The sequence below is a fragment of the Schistocerca nitens genome, chromosome 10 (genome assembly GCF_023898315.1).
Source record: "Schistocerca nitens isolate TAMUIC-IGC-003100 chromosome 10, iqSchNite1.1, whole genome shotgun sequence".
In the NCBI taxonomy this organism is placed as follows: Eukaryota; Metazoa; Arthropoda; class Insecta; order Orthoptera; family Acrididae; genus Schistocerca; species Schistocerca nitens.
Window position 1 is genome coordinate 132,173,115 of NC_064623.1, and position 12,783 is coordinate 132,185,897.

Genomic DNA, 12,783 nt, shown 5'->3' on the forward strand with positions numbered 1-12,783 from the left:
TGCAACATCTTGCGTGTCTTTAGGCTCGCCGCGACCAACACTTACCATGCACTGTCCACAAAACATGGAGGCGCCGGGGCTTGAACCCGGGACCTTTCACATGCAAAGCGAACGCTCTACCAACTGAGCTACGCCCCCAAGGGCAACAAAGCTGCGCTGTTTTCCATTCTTTGCTACTCTGATGTGCACGGACCTGATGGTTGGTTGGTTTGTAGGGGTGAAGGGACCAGTGTACAAAGGCGCGGTCAAGTTCATATACACAAGAGTTCCAAGTAGTTTCGATGCTCTGGTATTACGACTACAAATTACATCTGTATTTAACGTCTTAAATTGAAAGGACAGTCGACTGATGACCACAGCAGTTGAGTCCCATAGTGCTCAGAGCCATTTTTTGAAAGGACAGTCACAAACCTTGTCGACAATCACACCGCGCCTGAGGTAACAAGCACATCTGAAGCCCAATTGTGCACTCGACTGTTCATGCCAACTCACTGCCTCGCACTTTACTACTGTGTACCACTCTTGTCGTCCAACTGCAAAACACTGGGCCACAACACGTTTCCGCGTCTCCATTGCACTGCGCAAACTACGAAACGCTCCCCAAACATGGCACTCACCCATGCAGACGACTTTTCCGACCTTCCACGACGCTCACGCAACGCTCACGCTAGTGAAAGCCTTATTTAGAGCTTGACGTCGCGCCCAAGCGAGTGAGCACATTTCGCCTACGGCTTAGGCCGCCCACCTAGTGTGGCTGCTCGGTGTCTGCAGGCAGCGAGGGGCTGCAAGCTTCCCGTGTTCGCGCCTGTGTCACCTCTGCTTGCTTGTCAGAGACAGAGTATCGCAAAACATACAACTCACTCCATGAATTGATTGCTACGGCATCTGTCATCAGCAGTCACAACTAGCAACACCAGTAGCAGCCGACTGCACGTAAAGAATGGGAATGTGCAGTGGGATTTTTGTGAACTCGGCGCAAGGCAGATCTTTCCGACATAGGTTTGAGAATCTTAAGGGCAGACTTGTACTGTTTCTAAATTCAGTGTAGCGGTGGGAGGAGGGTGCTTCCTGCGCGTAACATCACGCTTGCCAGTTGTGACTGCTAATCGTTCGCTCGTATCTGCCTTGACACATTCGCTGGCTGTGAATTATCCCACTTGCGTGGCAGTGTGCGCATGTAGGTGTGTTAAAAATTCTGGAGGCGCTGGGTATCGATCCCAGTACCTCTCGCATGCTAAGCGAGCGCTCTACCATCTGAGCTATGCCCCCTGATGACAAATAGTGCTACATACAACCATATCAATATCACAGACCCCTTGCACTCCCATTATTCCGCAGACAAACACTATTCTCAATGTGTCCGTGAGGGTGTCTTTCAGGTTTCCTGCATTCTGTATCGAATCGTAGTTGGCCAAAATTAAAGTGGCGCGCACAACGTCGAAAATAGCGTTCGGCCACCGCTCTGAGTAAGACGAACGTGTTGTCCACTCTCTAGACTTCTTTGAGGTTAGGCCGTTATACCTAAGACAGATTTGCACTCGATGACACCTCGACAACAGCCGGTCCTCACATTTACGTCTTGCTCTCCTTACGTCAGTATACATCACATGAGCTGTGACGCTGGCTTTGCAACATCTTGCGTGTCTTTAGGCTCGCCGCGACCAACACTTACCATGCACTGTCCACAAAACATGGAGGCGCCGGGGCTTGAACCCGGGACCTTTCACATGCAAAGCGAACGCTCTACCAACTGAGCTACGCCCCCAAGCGCAACAAAGCTGCGCTGTTTTCCATTCTTTGCTACTCTGATGTGCACGGACCTGATGGTTGGTTGGTTTGTAGGGGTGAAGGGACCAGTGTACAAAGGCGCGGTCAAGTTCATATACACAAGAGTTCCAAGTAGTTTCGATGCTCTGGTATTACGACTACAAATTACGTCTGTATTTAACGTCTTAAATTGAAAGGACAGTCGACTGATGACCACAGCAGTTGAGTCCCATAGTGCTCAGAGCCATTTTTTGAAAGGACAGTCACAAACCTTGTCGACAATCACACCGCGCCTGAGGTAACAAGCACATCTGAAGCCCAATTGTGCACTCGACTGTTCATGCCAACTCACTGCCTCGCACTTTACTACTGTGTACCACTCTTGTCGTCCAACTGCAAAACACTGGGCCACAACACGTTTCCGCGTCTCCATTGCACTGCGCAAACTACGAAACGCTCCCCAAACATGGCACTCACCCATGCAGACGACTTTTCCGACCTTCCACGACGCTCACGCAACGCTCACGCTAGTGAAAGCCTTATTTAGAGCTTGACGTCGCGCCCAAGCGAGTGAGCACATTTCGCCTACGGCTTAGGCCGCCCACCTAGTGTGGCTGCTCGGTGTCTGCAGGCAGCGAGGGGCTGCAAGCTTCCCGTGTTCGCGCCTGTGTCACCTCTGCTTGCTTGTCAGAGACAGAGTATCGCAAAACATACAACTCACTCCATGAATTGATTGCTACGGCATCTGTCATCAGCAGTCACAACTAGCAACACCAGTAGCAGCCGACTGCACGTAAAGAATGGGAATGTGCAGTGGGATTTTTGTGAACTCGGCGCAAGGCAGATCTTTCCGACATAGGTTTGAGAATCTTAAGGGCAGACTTGTACTGTTTCTAAATTCAGTGTAGCGGTGGGAGGAGGGTGCTTCCTGCGCGTAACATCACGCTTGCCAGTTGTGGCTGCTAATCGTTCGCTCGTATCTGCCTTGACACATTCGCTGGCTGTGAATTATCCCACTTGCGTGGCAGTGTGCGCATGTAGGTGTGTTAAAAATTCTGGAGGCGCTGGGTATCGATCCCAGTACCTCTCGCATGCTAAGCGAGCGCTCTACCATCTGAGCTACGCCCCCTGATGACAAATAGTGCTACATACAACCATATCAATATCACAGACCCCTTGCACTCCCATTATTCCGCAGACAAACACTATTCTCAATGTGTCCGTGAGGGTGTCTTTCAGGTTTCCTGCATTCTGTATCGAATCGTAGTTGGCCAAAATTAAAGTGGCGCGCACAACGTCGAAAATAGCGTTCGGCCACCGCTCTGAGTAAGACGAACGTGTTGTCCACTCTCTAGACTTCTTTGAGGTTAGGCCGTTATACCTAAGACAGATTTGCACTCGATGACACCTCGACAACAGCCGGTCCTCACATTTACGTCTTGCTCTCCTTACGTCAGTATACATCACATGAGCTGTGACGCTGGCTTTGCAACATCTTGCGTGTCTTTAGGCTCGCCGCGACCAACACTTACCATGCACTGTCCACAAAACATGGAGGCGCCGGGGCTTGAACCCGGGACCTTTCACATGCAAAGCGAACGCTCTACCAACTGAGCTACGCCCCCAAGGGCAACAAAGCTGCGCTGTTTTCCATTCTTTGCTACTCTGATGTGCACGGACCTGATGGTTGGTTGGTTTGTAGGGGTGAAGGGACCAGTGTACAAAGGCGCGGTCAAGTTCATATACACAAGAGTTCCAAGTAGTTTCGATGCTCTGGTATTACGACTACAAATTACGTCTGTATTTAACGTCTTAAATTGAAAGGACAGTCGACTGATGACCACAGCAGTTGAGTCCCATAGTGCTCAGAGCCATTTTTTGAAAGGACAGTCACAAACCTTGTCGACAATCACACCGCGCCTGAGGTAACAAGCACATCTGAAGCCCAATTGTGCACTCGACTGTTCATGCCAACTCACTGCCTCGCACTTTACTACTGTGTACCACTCTTGTCGTCCAACTGCAAAACACTGGGCCACAACACGTTTCCGCGTCTCCATTGCACTGCGCAAACTACGAAACGCTCCCCAAACATGGCACTCACCCATGCAGACGACTTTTCCGACCTTCCACGACGCTCACGCAACGCTCACGCTAGTGAAAGCCTTATTTAGAGCTTGACGTCGCGCCCAAGCGAGTGAGCACATTTCGCCTACGGCTTAGGCCGCCCACCTAGTGTGGCTGCTCGGTGTCTGCAGGCAGCGAGGGGCTGCAAGCTTCCCGTGTTCGCGCCTGTGTCACCTCTGCTTGCTTGTCAGAGACAGAGTATCGCAAAACATACAACTCACTCCATGAATTGATTGCTACGGCATCTGTCATCAGCAGTCACAACTAGCAACACCAGTAGCAGCCGACTGCACGTAAAGAATGGGAATGTGCAGTGGGATTTTTGTGAACTCGGCGCAAGGCAGATCTTTCCGACATAGGTTTGAGAATCTTAAGGGCAGACTTGTACTGTTTCTAAATTCAGTGTAGCGGTGGGAGGAGGGTGCTTCCTGCGCGTAACATCACGCTTGCCAGTTGTGGCTGCTAATCGTTCGCTCGTATCTGCCTTGACACATTCGCTGGCTGTGAATTATCCCACTTGCGTGGCAGTGTGCGCATGTAGGTGTGTTAAAAATTCTGGAGGCGCTGGGTATCGATCCCAGTACCTCTCGCATGCTAAGCGAGCGCTCTACCATCTGAGCTACGCCCCCTGATGACAAATAGTGCTACATACAACCATATCAATATCACAGACCCCTTGCACTCCCATTATTCCGCAGACAAACACTATTCTCAATGTGTCCGTGAGGGTGTCTTTCAGGTTTCCTGCATTCTGTATCGAATCGTAGTTGGCCAAAATTAAAGTGGCGCGCACAACGTCGAAAATAGCGTTCGGCCACCGCTCTGAGTAAGACGAACGTGTTGTCCACTCTCTAGACTTCTTTGAGGTTAGGCCGTTATACCTAAGACAGATTTGCACTCGATGACACCTCGACAACAGCCGGTCCTCACATTTACGTCTTGCTCTCCTTACGTCAGTATACATCACATGAGCTGTGACGCTGGCTTTGCAACATCTTGCGTGTCTTTAGGCTCGCCGCGACCAACACTTACCATGCACTGTCCACAAAACATGGAGGCGCCGGGGCTTGAACCCGGGACCTTTCACATGCAAAGCGAACGCTCTACCAACTGAGCTACGCCCCCAAGGGCAACAAAGCTGCGCTGTTTTCCATTCTTTGCTACTCTGATGTGCACGGACCTGATGGTTGGTTGGTTTGTAGGGGTGAAGGGACCAGTGTACAAAGGCGCGGTCAAGTTCATATACACAAGAGTTCCAAGTAGTTTCGATGCTCTGGTATTACGACTACAAATTACGTCTGTATTTAACGTCTTAAATTGAAAGGACAGTCGACTGATGACCACAGCAGTTGAGTCCCATAGTGCTCAGAGCCATTTTTTGAAAGGACAGTCACAAACCTTGTCGACAATCACACCGCGCCTGAGGTAACAAGCACATCTGAAGCCCAATTGTGCACTCGACTGTTCATGCCAACTCACTGCCTCGCACTTTACTACTGTGTACCACTCTTGTCGTCCAACTGCAAAACACTGGGCCACAACACGTTTCCGCGTCTCCATTGCACTGCGCAAACTACGAAACGCTCCCCAAACATGGCACTCACCCATGCAGACGACTTTTCCGACCTTCCACGACGCTCACGCAACGCTCACGCTAGTGAAAGCCTTATTTAGAGCTTGACGTCGCGCCCAAGCGAGTGAGCACATTTCGCCTACGGCTTAGGCCGCCCACCTAGTGTGGCTGCTCGGTGTCTGCAGGCAGCGAGGGGCTGCAAGCTTCCCGTGTTCGCGCCTGTGTCACCTCTGCTTGCTTGTCAGAGACAGAGTATCGCAAAACATACAACTCACTCCATGAATTGATTGCTACGGCATCTGTCATCAGCAGTCACAACTAGCAACACCAGTAGCAGCCGACTGCACGTAAAGAATGGGAATGTGCAGTGGGATTTTTGTGAACTCGGCGCAAGGCAGATCTTTCCGACATAGGTTTGAGAATCTTAAGGGCAGACTTGTACTGTTTCTAAATTCAGTGTAGCGGTGGGAGGAGGGTGCTTCCTGCGCGTAACATCACGCTTGCCAGTTGTGACTGCTAATCGTTCGCTCGTATCTGCCTTGACACATTCGCTGGCTGTGAATTATCCCACTTGCGTGGCAGTGTGCGCATGTAGGTGTGTTAAAAATTCTGGAGGCGCTGGGTATCGATCCCAGTACCTCTCGCATGCTAAGCGAGCGCTCTACCATCTGAGCTACGCCCCCTGATGACAAATAGTGCTACATACAACCATATCAATATCACAGACCCCTTGCACTCCCATTATTCCGCAGACAAACACTATTCTCAATGTGTCCGTGAGGGTGTCTTTCAGGTTTCCTGCATTCTGTATCGAATCGTAGTTGGCCAAAATTAAAGTGGCGCGCACAACGTCGAAAATAGCGTTCGGCCACCGCTCTGAGTAAGACGAACGTGTTGTCCACTCTCTAGACTTCTTTGAGGTTAGGCCGTTATACCTAAGACAGATTTGCACTCGATGACACCTCGACAACAGCCGGTCCTCACATTTACGTCTTGCTCTCCTTACGTCAGTATACATCACATGAGCTGTGACGCTGGCTTTGCAACATCTTGCGTGTCTTTAGGCTCGCCGCGACCAACACTTACCATGCACTGTCCACAAAACATGGAGGCGCCGGGGCTTGAACCCGGGACCTTTCACATGCAAAGCGAACGCTCTACCAACTGAGCTACGCCCCCAAGGGCAACAAAGCTGCGCTGTTTTCCATTCTTTGCTACTCTGATGTGCACGGACCTGATGGTTGGTTGGTTTGTAGGGGTGAAGGGACCAGTGTACAAAGGCGCGGTCAAGTTCATATACACAAGAGTTCCAAGTAGTTTCGATGCTCTGGTATTACGACTACAAATTACGTCTGTATTTAACGTCTTAAATTGAAAGGACAGTCGACTGATGACCACAGCAGTTGAGTCCCATAGTGCTCAGAGCCATTTTTTGAAAGGACAGTCACAAACCTTGTCGACAATCACACCGCGCCTGAGGTAACAAGCACATCTGAAGCCCAATTGTGCACTCGACTGTTCATGCCAACTCACTGCCTCGCACTTTACTACTGTGTACCACTCTTGTCGTCCAACTGCAAAACACTGGGCCACAACACGTTTCCGCGTCTCCATTGCACTGCGCAAACTACGAAACGCTCCCCAAACATGGCACTCACCCATGCAGACGACTTTTCCGACCTTCCACGACGCTCACGCAACGCTCACGCTAGTGAAAGCCTTATTTAGAGCTTGACGTCGCGCCCAAGCGAGTGAGCACATTTCGCCTACGGCTTAGGCCGCCCACCTAGTGTGGCTGCTCGGTGTCTGCAGGCAGCGAGGGGCTGCAAGCTTCCCGTGTTCGCGCCTGTGTCACCTCTGCTTGCTTGTCAGAGACAGAGTATCGCAAAACATACAACTCACTCCATGAATTGATTGCTACGGCATCTGTCATCAGCAGTCACAACTAGCAACACCAGTAGCAGCCGACTGCACGTAAAGAATGGGAATGTGCAGTGGGATTTTTGTGAACTCGGCGCAAGGCAGATCTTTCCGACATAGGTTTGAGAATCTTAAGGGCAGACTTGTACTGTTTCTAAATTCAGTGTAGCGGTGGGAGGAGGGTGCTTCCTGCGCGTAACATCACGCTTGCCAGTTGTGACTGCTAATCGTTCGCTCGTATCTGCCTTGACACATTCGCTGGCTGTGAATTATCCCACTTGCGTGGCAGTGTGCGCATGTAGGTGTGTTAAAAATTCTGGAGGCGCTGGGTATCGATCCCAGTACCTCTCGCATGCTAAGCGAGCGCTCTACCATCTGAGCTACGCCCCCTGATGACAAATAGTGCTACATACAACCATATCAATATCACAGACCCCTTGCACTCCCATTATTCCGCAGACAAACACTATTCTCAATGTGTCCGTGAGGGTGTCTTTCAGGTTTCCTGCATTCTGTATCGAATCGTAGTTGGCCAAAATTAAAGTGGCGCGCACAACGTCGAAAATAGCGTTCGGCCACCGCTCTGAGTAAGACGAACGTGTTGTCCACTCTCTAGACTTCTTTGAGGTTAGGCCGTTATACCTAAGACAGATTTGCACTCGATGACACCTCGACAACAGCCGGTCCTCACATTTACGTCTTGCTCTCCTTACGTCAGTATACATCACATGAGCTGTGACGCTGGCTTTGCAACATCTTGCGTGTCTTTAGGCTCGCCGCGACCAACACTTACCATGCACTGTCCACAAAACATGGAGGCGCCGGGGCTTGAACCCGGGACCTTTCACATGCAAAGCGAACGCTCTACCAACTGAGCTACGCCCCCAAGGGCAACAAAGCTGCGCTGTTTTCCATTCTTTGCTACTCTGATGTGCACGGACCTGATGGTTGGTTGGTTTGTAGGGGTGAAGGGACCAGTGTACAAAGGCGCGGTCAAGTTCATATACACAAGAGTTCCAAGTAGTTTCGATGCTCTGGTATTACGACTACAAATTACGTCTGTATTTAACGTCTTAAATTGAAAGGACAGTCGACTGATGACCACAGCAGTTGAGTCCCATAGTGCTCAGAGCCATTTTTTGAAAGGACAGTCACAAACCTTGTCGACAATCACACCGCGCCTGAGGTAACAAGCACATCTGAAGCCCAATTGTGCACTCGACTGTTCATGCCAACTCACTGCCTCGCACTTTACTACTGTGTACCACTCTTGTCGTCCAACTGCAAAACACTGGGCCACAACACGTTTCCGCGTCTCCATTGCACTGCGCAAACTACGAAACGCTCCCCAAACATGGCACTCACCCATGCAGACGACTTTTCCGACCTTCCACGACGCTCACGCAACGCTCACGCTAGTGAAAGCCTTATTTAGAGCTTGACGTCGCGCCCAAGCGAGTGAGCACATTTCGCCTACGGCTTAGGCCGCCCACCTAGTGTGGCTGCTCGGTGTCTGCAGGCAGCGAGGGGCTGCAAGCTTCCCGTGTTCGCGCCTGTGTCACCTCTGCTTGCTTGTCAGAGACAGAGTATCGCAAAACATACAACTCACTCCATGAATTGATTGCTACGGCATCTGTCATCAGCAGTCACAACTAGCAACACCAGTAGCAGCCGACTGCACGTAAAGAATGGGAATGTGCAGTGGGATTTTTGTGAACTCGGCGCAAGGCAGATCTTTCCGACATAGGTTTGAGAATCTTAAGGGCAGACTTGTACTGTTTCTAAATTCAGTGTAGCGGTGGGAGGAGGGTGCTTCCTGCGCGTAACATCACGCTTGCCAGTTGTGGCTGCTAATCGTTCGCTCGTATCTGCCTTGACACATTCGCTGGCTGTGAATTATCCCACTTGCGTGGCAGTGTGCGCATGTAGGTGTGTTAAAAATTCTGGAGGCGCTGGGTATCGATCCCAGTACCTCTCGCATGCTAAGCGAGCGCTCTACCATCTGAGCTACGCCCCCTGATGACAAATAGTGCTACATACAACCATATCAATATCACAGACCCCTTGCACTCCCATTATTCCGCAGACAAACACTATTCTCAATGTGTCCGTGAGGGTGTCTTTCAGGTTTCCTGCATTCTGTATCGAATCGTAGTTGGCCAAAATTAAAGTGGCGCGCACAACGTCGAAAATAGCGTTCGGCCACCGCTCTGAGTAAGACGAACGTGTTGTCCACTCTCTAGACTTCTTTGAGGTTAGGCCGTTATACCTAAGACAGATTTGCACTCGATGACACCTCGACAACAGCCGGTCCTCACATTTACGTCTTGCTCTCCTTACGTCAGTATACATCACATGAGCTGTGACGCTGGCTTTGCAACATCTTGCGTGTCTTTAGGCTCGCCGCGACCAACACTTACCATGCACTGTCCACAAAACATGGAGGCGCCGGGGCTTGAACCCGGGACCTTTCACATGCAAAGCGAACGCTCTACCAACACCAGTAGCAGCCGACTGCACGTAAAGAATGGGAATGTGCAGTGGGATTTTTGTGAACTCGGCGCAAGGCAGATCTTTCCGACATAGGTTTGAGAATCTTAAGGGCAGACTTGTACTGTTTCTAAATTCAGTGTAGCGGTGGGAGGAGGGTGCTTCCTGCGCGTAACATCACGCTTGCCAGTTGTGACTGCTAATCGTTCGCTCGTATCTGCCTTGACACATTCGCTGGCTGTGAATTATCCCACTTGCGTGGCAGTGTGCGCATGTAGGTGTGTTAAAAATTCTGGAGGCGCTGGGTATCGATCCCAGTACCTCTCGCATGCTAAGCGAGCGCTCTACCATCTGAGCTACGCCCCCTGATGACAAATAGTGCTACATACAACCATATCAATATCACAGACCCCTTGCACTCCCATTATTCCGCAGACAAACACTATTCTCAATGTGTCCGTGAGGGTGTCTTTCAGGTTTCCTGCATTCTGTATCGAATCGTAGTTGGCCAAAATTAAAGTGGCGCGCACAACGTCGAAAATAGCGTTCGGCCACCGCTCTGAGTAAGACGAACGTGTTGTCCACTCTCTAGACTTCTTTGAGGTTAGGCCGTTATACCTAAGACAGATTTGCACTCGATGACACCTCGACAACAGCCGGTCCTCACATTTACGTCTTGCTCTCCTTACGTCAGTATACATCACATGAGCTGTGACGCTGGCTTTGCAACATCTTGCGTTTCATATCAGCGCACACTCCGCTGCAGAGTGAAAATCTCATTCTGGAAACATCCCCCAGGCTGTGGCTAAGCCATGTCTCCGCAATATCCTTTCTTTCAGGAGTGCTAGTTCTGCAAGGTTCGCAGGAGAGCTTCTGTAAAGTTTGGAAGGTAGGAGACGAGGTACTGGCAGAAGTAAAGCTGTGAGTACCGGTCGTGAGTCGTGCTTCGGTAGCTCAGTGGTAGAGCACTTGCCCGCGAAAGGCAAAGGTCCCGAGTTCGAGTCTCGGTCGGGCACACAGTTTTAATCTGCCAGGAAGTTTCATATCAGCGCACACTCCGCTGCAGAGTGAAAATCTCATTCTGGAAACATCCCCCAGGCTGTGGCTAAGCCATGTCTCCGCAATATCCTTTCTTTCAGGAGTGCTAGTTCTGCAAGGTTCGCAGGAGAGCTTCTGTAAAGTTTGGAAGGTAGGAGACGAGGTACTGGCAGAAGTAAAGCTGTGAGTACCGGTCGTGAGTCGTGCTTCGGTAGCTCAGTGGTAGAGCACTTGCCCGCGAAAGGCAAAGGTCCCGAGTTCGAGTCTCGGTCGGGCACACAGTTTTAATCTGCCAGGAAGTTTCATATCAGCGCACACTCCGCTGCAGAGTGAAAATCTCATTCTGGAAACATCTTGCGTGTCTTTAGGCTCGCCGCGACCAACACTTACCATGCACTGTCCACAAAACATGGAGGCGCCGGGGCTTGAACCCGGGACCTTTCACATGCAAAGCGAACGCTCTACCAACTGAGCTACGCCCCCAAGCGCAACAAAGCTGCGCTGTTTTCCATTCTTTGCTACTCTGATGTGCACGGACCTGATGGTTGGTTGGTTTGTAGGGGTGAAGGGACCAGTGTACAAAGGCGCGGTCAAGTTCATATACACAAGAGTTCCAAGTAGTTTCGATGCTCTGGTATTACGACTACAAATTACGTCTGTATTTAACGTCTTAAATTGAAAGGACAGTCGACTGATGACCACAGCAGTTGAGTCCCATAGTGCTCAGAGCCATTTTTTGAAAGGACAGTCACAAACCTTGTCGACAATCACACCGCGCCTGAGGTAACAAGCACATCTGAAGCCCAATTGTGCACTCGACTGTTCATGCCAACTCACTGCCTCGCACTTTACTACTGTGTACCACTCTTGTCGTCCAACTGCAAAACACTGGGCCACAACACGTTTCCGCGTCTCCATTGCACTGCGCAAACTACGAAACGCTCCCCAAACATGGCACTCACCCATGCAGACGACTTTTCCGACCTTCCACGACGCTCACGCAACGCTCACGCTAGTGAAAGCCTTATTTAGAGCTTGACGTCGCGCCCAAGCGAGTGAGCACATTTCGCCTACGGCTTAGGCCGCCCACCTAGTGTGGCTGCTCGGTGTCTGCAGGCAGCGAGGGGCTGCAAGCTTCCCGTGTTCGCGCCTGTGTCACCTCTGCATGCTTGTCAGAGACAGAGTATCGCAAAACATACAACTCACTCCATGAATTGATTGCTACGGCATCTGTCATCAGCAGTCACAACTAGCAACACCAGTAGCAGCCGACTGCACGTAAAGAATGGGAATGTGCAGTGGGATTTTTGTGAACTCGGCGCAAGGCAGATCTTTCCGACATAGGTTTGAGAATCTTAAGGGCAGACTTGTACTGTTTCTAAATTCAGTGTAGCGGTGGGAGGAGGGTGCTTCCTGCGCGTAACATCACGCTTGCCAGTTGTGACTGCTAATCGTTCGCTCGTATCTGCCTTGACACATTCGCTGGCTGTGAATTATCCCACTTGCGTGGCAGTGTGCGCATGTAGGTGTGTTAAAAATTCTGGAGGCGCTGGGTATCGATCCCAGTACCTCTCGCATGCTAAGCGAGCGCTCTACTATCTGAGCTACGCCCCCTGATGACAAATAGTGCTACATACAACCATATCAATATCACAGACCCCTTGCACTCCCATTATTCCGCAGACAAACACTATTCTCAATGTGTCCGTGAGGGTGTCTTTCAGGTTTCCTGCATTCTGTATCGAATCGTAGTTGGCCAAAATTAAAGTGGCGCGCACAACGTCGAAAATAGCGTTCGGCCACCGCTCTGAGTAAGACGAACGTGTTGTCCACTCTCTAGACTTCTTTGAGGTTAGGCCGTTATACCT

The 12,783-nt window shown here is 50.7% G+C and overlaps 15 non-coding genes across 15 annotated transcripts; all 15 read right to left on the reverse strand.

The window, feature by feature from the left end:
- Positions 1-65: 65 nt before the first annotated feature.
- Positions 66-138, reverse strand: Trnaa-ugc (transfer RNA alanine (anticodon UGC)). Its single transcript has one exon. It is a non-coding gene; the product is annotated as a tRNA-Ala (tRNA).
- Positions 139-1,196: 1,058 nt separating this feature from the next.
- Positions 1,197-1,269, reverse strand: Trnaa-agc (transfer RNA alanine (anticodon AGC)). Its single transcript has one exon. It is a non-coding gene; the product is annotated as a tRNA-Ala (tRNA).
- Positions 1,270-1,692: 423 nt separating this feature from the next.
- Trnaa-ugc (transfer RNA alanine (anticodon UGC)) lies at positions 1,693-1,765 on the reverse strand. Its single transcript has one exon. It is a non-coding gene; the product is annotated as a tRNA-Ala (tRNA).
- A 1,058-nt stretch (positions 1,766-2,823) lies between these two features.
- Trnaa-agc (transfer RNA alanine (anticodon AGC)) lies at positions 2,824-2,896 on the reverse strand. The gene has a single exon. It is a non-coding gene; the product is annotated as a tRNA-Ala (tRNA).
- A 423-nt stretch (positions 2,897-3,319) lies between these two features.
- On the reverse strand, positions 3,320-3,392 carry Trnaa-ugc (transfer RNA alanine (anticodon UGC)). The gene has a single exon. It is a non-coding gene; the product is annotated as a tRNA-Ala (tRNA).
- A 1,058-nt stretch (positions 3,393-4,450) lies between these two features.
- On the reverse strand, positions 4,451-4,523 carry Trnaa-agc (transfer RNA alanine (anticodon AGC)). The gene has a single exon. It is a non-coding gene; the product is annotated as a tRNA-Ala (tRNA).
- A 423-nt stretch (positions 4,524-4,946) lies between these two features.
- Positions 4,947-5,019, reverse strand: Trnaa-ugc (transfer RNA alanine (anticodon UGC)). The gene has a single exon. It is a non-coding gene; the product is annotated as a tRNA-Ala (tRNA).
- Positions 5,020-6,077: 1,058 nt separating this feature from the next.
- On the reverse strand, positions 6,078-6,150 carry Trnaa-agc (transfer RNA alanine (anticodon AGC)). Its single transcript has one exon. It is a non-coding gene; the product is annotated as a tRNA-Ala (tRNA).
- Positions 6,151-6,573: 423 nt separating this feature from the next.
- Trnaa-ugc (transfer RNA alanine (anticodon UGC)) lies at positions 6,574-6,646 on the reverse strand. Its single transcript has one exon. It is a non-coding gene; the product is annotated as a tRNA-Ala (tRNA).
- A 1,058-nt stretch (positions 6,647-7,704) lies between these two features.
- Trnaa-agc (transfer RNA alanine (anticodon AGC)) lies at positions 7,705-7,777 on the reverse strand. Its single transcript has one exon. It is a non-coding gene; the product is annotated as a tRNA-Ala (tRNA).
- Positions 7,778-8,200: 423 nt separating this feature from the next.
- Trnaa-ugc (transfer RNA alanine (anticodon UGC)) lies at positions 8,201-8,273 on the reverse strand. Its single transcript has one exon. It is a non-coding gene; the product is annotated as a tRNA-Ala (tRNA).
- Positions 8,274-9,331: 1,058 nt separating this feature from the next.
- Trnaa-agc (transfer RNA alanine (anticodon AGC)) lies at positions 9,332-9,404 on the reverse strand. The gene has a single exon. It is a non-coding gene; the product is annotated as a tRNA-Ala (tRNA).
- Positions 9,405-10,170: 766 nt separating this feature from the next.
- On the reverse strand, positions 10,171-10,243 carry Trnaa-agc (transfer RNA alanine (anticodon AGC)). Its single transcript has one exon. It is a non-coding gene; the product is annotated as a tRNA-Ala (tRNA).
- A 1,082-nt stretch (positions 10,244-11,325) lies between these two features.
- Trnaa-ugc (transfer RNA alanine (anticodon UGC)) lies at positions 11,326-11,398 on the reverse strand. The gene has a single exon. It is a non-coding gene; the product is annotated as a tRNA-Ala (tRNA).
- Positions 11,399-12,456: 1,058 nt separating this feature from the next.
- On the reverse strand, positions 12,457-12,529 carry Trnaa-agc (transfer RNA alanine (anticodon AGC)). Its single transcript has one exon. It is a non-coding gene; the product is annotated as a tRNA-Ala (tRNA).
- Positions 12,530-12,783: the final 254 nt, after the last annotated feature.